Source organism: Aethalodelphis obliquidens, unplaced genomic scaffold (assembly GCF_003676395.1).
Source record: "Aethalodelphis obliquidens isolate GAN/ISIS:26980383/991018 unplaced genomic scaffold, ASM367639v1 scaffold9, whole genome shotgun sequence".
In the NCBI taxonomy this organism is placed as follows: Eukaryota; Metazoa; Chordata; class Mammalia; order Artiodactyla; family Delphinidae; genus Aethalodelphis; species Aethalodelphis obliquidens.
The window spans coordinates 27329370-27335628 of NW_020837953.1; positions in this window are offsets into that span (position 1 = coordinate 27329370).

Consider the following 6259-nt stretch of genomic DNA (forward strand, 5'->3'; position numbering starts at 1 on the left):
TTATTGTTGTTGTGCTGTTCTCATTTTCCAACGCAAAAAAAGAGGCACAGAAAGGTGATGTGGAGGCTTCCCTGGTGGCGCAGTGGTTGAGAGTCCGCCTGCCGATGCAAGGGACACGGGTTCGTGCCCCGGTCCGGGAAGATCCCACATGCCACGGAGCGGCTGGGCCCGTGAGCCGTGGCCGCTGAGCCTGCGCGTCCGGAGCCTGTGCTCCGCAACGGGAGGGGCCGCAGCAGTGAGAAGCCCGTGTAAAGCAAAAAAAAAAAAAAAAAATCTTCCCTGAAGTCAGTCCACAGCGCCACCTTCAGGGAGCCTTGGTGACAGCCACCCTGGGAGCCAAAGTCATCAGCTCTTCTGCATAAATATCCTTTGCTCTTTGGACCACAATAATCTACCTCCTGAATTGCTGTAAGAGTTACATGAGACAACAGTACCCCTCACAGAAAGGATGCCCCCCCTTTTGTAAATTATAAAGTGATGCATAGACTTATCAGAGGCTGGAAGGAACAGGGCTCTGCCCAAGATAATACAACACAGTGTGTTAGGAGTACAACGAGGACCAGGGGTGTACTGAGAAAAGTTTAACAACTGGCTTGGGGGCGGGGGACACGATTTGTCGCGTTTGTAGATTTGATGATGTAAACACTCCCACCTTCATTGATTTTGAACTACCAATGTGACATTATCTAATGCAGAGTTGGGAAGAGATTACAGTAACACACCATTATATAGTATTTCTTACATATAGATACAAAAAATGCAAGTTATTTCAAAAGCATAGATGATAGTGAAATGTATAAAAATATAAGTTTGGGGTATTTATTACCTTTTGCTTTTATTTCATTTAATTGTAAGTTTTTATAATTTACGTTTTTGTAATGGCTGTGTTCAACAACCAGCTCATAAAATTCCCAAAGTTCTAACAGTCAGCTCTAGAAGGCTGAACTAGAACCATTCTGCTGGCTTTTAGATATTTCCTGTGCTGCTTCCACCAGCAACTTAGGCATTTTCATTTTGCACTGGGTCCCACAATTTATGTAGTTTGTCCTGCTGCCAACTCTATGATGGAATTTCCACTGCAGAACCAGGGCGGGCTTTGGAAACTTCACCTCCTAGGATCATCCCGGGCCTGGCTGCCTTCCACTGAGGAAGCCCAGCCTCTCTAGGGGAACCAGAAGGTTATTCTAGGACCGCTCCCATCAGCCCGGCTGGAGGCTAGACGCCAGCTTCACTTGAATGAGTCCATAGCACCATCTGGTGGCAGCTGGGTGTTAGTGTTCCCTGGGAGCCAAAGCTAGAAGGATCCAGGGAAAAGAATTGTTGGCCAGGAGGGATCCAACAATGCAGGAGAGGAGATGTGGGTCAAAGGAGGGTTAGAGGGTCAGGGACGGTATAAAATGATGCATTCATACTTCACCTTAGAGATAGAAGAGAACTTGGAGGTCCTACGGATGGTGAAAAAACAGTGCAAGAGAGAAAAAATGACCAATGCCCATAACCCAGGATTAAAATCTACCTCTGCTGACTCCCAATGCAGTGATTTTTCAACATAACATTTAATTCAACAGATGCTTATAAATCCTATACCAGTGCCTAGGACAGGGGTAAGGCTAAGACAATAATAATTACCACATTAAGGACTTTATGCCATAAAATATGTTGGGTGTTTTACTTTTTTTTTTTTTTTGGCAGAACTACGTGACTTGTGGGAACTTAGTTCCTGGACCAGGGATTGAACCCGGGCCCTACAGCAATGAGAGCATAGAGTCCTAACCACTGGACTGCCAGGGAATTCCCTGTGTTTTACTTATTTTACTTAGTTCTCACAACAACCAGGAGTGGTATCCCCATTTTAATGATGAAGACACTAAAGTCAGGGGAAGTTAACTTGCCCAAGGCCACATTGCTGGGAAGTGGCTGAGCTGGGATTTGAATCCAGATCTGCTTGATGCCATTGAAGGGAGCCAAGGGTCAAGGTGCAGGGATGAACAGATGGGGAAGACCAAAGAGACCCAACGAGAGTCCTACTCAGTCCACACACACTGAGGACCTCATGGGCAAGCACTGTGCTAGGCCTGGAGGTGAGGGAAGGAGGCAAAGTGAGTAGAGAGAAGGAGAGGATGCAGTCCTTGTCTGTCTGCAGCTTGTGGCTGGGTGGGGAGACAGGACATGAGACTGGACAAAGTTAAGGCATACGCTATGTGCAGAAACTTGATTTTATCAGAAAGCCTTGGACTCAAATCAGAGTTCTGCCATTTCCCAGCTGTGTGACCTTGGAAAAAGTCATTCACTCCATCTCTCTGAATCTCAGCTTCTTCCATGACAAACGGAGATCGGAAATAGTTCCTACCGCATAGGACTATTGGGAAGATTACACAAGGTACACTGTGTAAAATGATCACCTGATTAATAAATGGCACCATTAGTGCGTGGTCACTAGGTCACATCACCTTCACAGCACAAGTCACTTCCTTATTCAAAAACCTCTGGTGACTCTCCTCTGCCCATGGATTAAGTTTGAATTTTTAGTTCTTCATCCAAGGTTCTCAGGAATCTAGATGTTAATGACCTTTACAGCCTCACCTCCATCTTCTCTTTTCCCTTTTCATTTTAGCCACTCCAGCTCGCTCCCAATTAGACTTGTCTTTGTCCTTACTCTCCTTACATTTATTATTTCACTTGCTCAACAAATATTCTATTCCAGGTACTGTTCTAGGTGCTAGGGGTAGACAGGTAAACAAGATAAATAAAAATCCCTGCCTTCACAGAGGTCATATTTCTAGTTATAGTGGGGCAGACAATTTTTTAAAAAGTAAAAACTGTAGTACATCAGATGGTGATAAATGGTGTGGAGAAAAAAATTAAGCAGGGGAGAGGAATGGGAATACTGCAGGTACAAGCAGCAATTTTAAATAATGTGGTCAGGGTGGATAAGAAGATTATATTTGAATCAAGACTTGAAGGAGGTGAAGGTTTGAAGCACATGAATGTCTGGGGGAAGAGCATTCTAAGCAGAGGGAACAGCAAACTCAAAGGCCCTGAGTCAGGAGAGTGCTGGAAATTTTCAAGGAACATCAAAGTGGCCAGTATGGCTGGAGCAGAGGGAATGAGAGGCCTTGTAGGTCAAGGTCAGATCAACTATGTAGGGTCTTAAAGGAAACTGTGAGGCTTTAGTGGCTTTTCCTCTGAGTGAAATAAGAAGACACTGGAGAACTCTGAGCAGAGGAAGATTGTGATCTGATTTACATATATATTTTTTATCGTGGTGAAATACATACAACATAAAATTTATCACTTTAACTATTTTTAAGTGTACAGTTCAGTGGCATTAAGTACATTCACATTGCTGTGCAGCCATAACCATCATCTATCTCCAGAAATTTTTCACCTTCCCAAACTCAATCTCTGAATCCATTAAACAATAACTCCCCATTCCCATCTCCCCCCAACCCCTGGTAACCACCGTTCTGTTATCTGTCTTTATGAATTTGACTATTTTAGGCATCTCATATAAGTAGAATATTACAATATTTGTCCTTTTTGACTGGCTTATTTTACTTGGTATAATGTCTTCATGGTTCTTACATGTAGCATGTGTCAGAATTTCCTTCCTTTTTAAGGCTAAATAATATTCCAACATATGTATATACCACATTTGTTTATCCATTCATCTGTCAACAAACACTTGGGTTGCTTCCACTTCTTGGCTATTGTGAACAATGCAGCTATGAACATGGGTGTACAAATACCTGTTTGAGTTTCTGCTTTCAATTCTTTTGGGTATATACCTGGAAGTGGAATTTCTGGTCATATGGTAGTTCTGTGTTTAATTTTTTGAGGAATCACCATACTGTTTTCCACAGCAGCAGCACCATTTCACATTCCCACTGTCTTATGCTTTTTAAAAGATTACTTTCAGGATGAATTAAGACTAGACTAATGGGGTGCTTCCCTGGTGGCGCAGTGGTTAAGAATCCGCCTGCCAGTGCAGGGGACACAGGTTCGATCCCCAGTCCGGGAAGATCCCACATGCCATGGAGCAACTAAGCCCATGCACCACAACTACTGAGCCCGCGTGCTGCAACTACTGAAGTCTGCATGCCTAGAGGCCATGCTCCACAACAAGAGAAGCCGCCGCAATGAGAAGCCCACGCACCACAACGAACAGTAGCCCCCGCTCGCCACAACTAGAGAAAGCCCTCGCACAGCAATGGAGAACTAACATAGCCAAAAATAGATAAATAAATAAATTAAAAAAAAAAAGATTACACTAACAAAGGCACGAGTGGGAACGCAGAGATACCAGTTACCCACATGAGAGATGATGGTGGCTTGGACCTGCATAGTAGCAGTGGAGGTGGTGAGAAGCGATGGGATTCTGGTTTTGTTTTAAAGGTAGCATCAACTAGATTTGCCAAGGAATTAGCTTTGGAGTATGAAAAAAGTGCGGAATCGAATTGTCTCCCAGGTTTTTGGTTTGAGCAACTGGAGGGATAAGGTTGCCATTTACAGCTTTGGGGAAGTTTGCAAGAAGTTGAGGTGGATACATCAGGAATTTGGGGACATGTTAAGTTTAATATGTCTATTATACAACCAAATAGAGATAATGATCCTGGTGTTCAGAGAAGTTGTGTGGGTTGGAGAGAAAATTTGAGAGTTTCCAGTGTATAGATGGCATTTAAAATCATGATACCTCATCTGGGGAATGATTACAGACATCGAAAAGGAGAGGGTCAAGGGCTGAGCCCTAGGACATTCCAGCGACAAGAAGTGGGTGTGAAAAGAAAACAGCAAAGAACACTGAGAAGGAGATGCCAGTGAGGTAGAAGGAAAGTCAGAAGAGCAAGATGTCCTGGAAGCCATGTGAAGAAAATGTGTGAAGGAGAAGGAAAGTGATCAATTGTGTTAAATAAGATACTGATGGTTCACGTAAGATAAGAACTGCAGGGAATTCCCTAGCGGTCCAGTGGTTAAGACTTCAAGTTCTCACTGCGAGGGCCTGAGTTCAATCCCTGCTTGGGGAACTAAGATCCCCACAAGCCAGACACTGCAGCCAGAAAGAAAAAAAAAAAGAATTGCAAACTGGCCATTGCTCTTGGAATCCTACCAAAAGTGATTCAAAGGACCGTGGGGAGGCAAAAACCTCAGTGAAGTGGGGTCAAGAAAGAATGGAGACAGCGAGTATAGGGAATTGTTTCAGGAGTTTTGCTGTAAAGGGGCGTAGGGAAATAGTGACAGATTAAGAGAGGGTTAGTTTTTGTTTGCTTGCTATTAAGATGCGAGAAATAATAGCATGCATGATGACAGAAATAATCCTGAAATCACCAGGCTTCCCTGGTGACACAGTGGTTAAGGATCCGCCTGCCAATACAGGGGACATGGGTTCGAGCCCTGGTCCGGGAAGATCCCACATGCCGTGGAGCAACTGAGCCCCGTGAGCCTGTGCTTTAGAGCCCGCGAGCCACAACTACTGAAGCCCACGCACCTAGAGCCCATGCTCCGCAACAAGAGAAGCCACCGCAGTGAGAAGGCTGAGCACCACAATGAAGAGTAGCTCCTGCTCGCCACAACTAGAGAAAGCCCATGCACAGCAACAAAGACCCAACACAGCCAAAAATAAATAAATAAATTTATTAAAAAAAAAAGAAAGAAAAAATCCTGGAAAGAGGGAAAACAAAATGACGGGGGGGGGGGGGGGGAGAATTACTAAAGCTACACCCATAGACAAGTGATGATAGATAACTAATAAAGACCTACTGTAGAGCACAAGAAATGCTTCTCAATACCCTGTAATGACCTATATGGGAAAAGAATCTAAAAAAGACTGGATATGTATGTATGTACAACTGAGTCACTTTGCTGTACAGCAGAAACTAACATAACGTTGTAAATCAACTGTACTCCAATAAAAACTAAAAAAAGAGAGAGAGACAATGGGATCTAGGCCAAAGTATGAGGGCGCAGATGCAGGCTGGTAGCAGATGAGGCAGTAAGAGCAGGGGAGGCCTCCTCCGGAAAATCTCTGCCTCTCTCTCTCTGTCTCTCCCTCCGTGTCTCTCTCTCTCTCCCTCTCTCTCTCTCTCTCTCCCTCTCTCTCTCCCTCCCTCTCTCTCTCTCTCTCTCTCTCTCTCTCACACACACACACACACACACACACACACACACACTCAATCCCCCTCCTCCAGACTGTCTCAGGATTCCTCCAGACCACATCCAGCTCACGTTGTTTTGAGTTAGGTCGCCAAGGGCTGAGGTAACT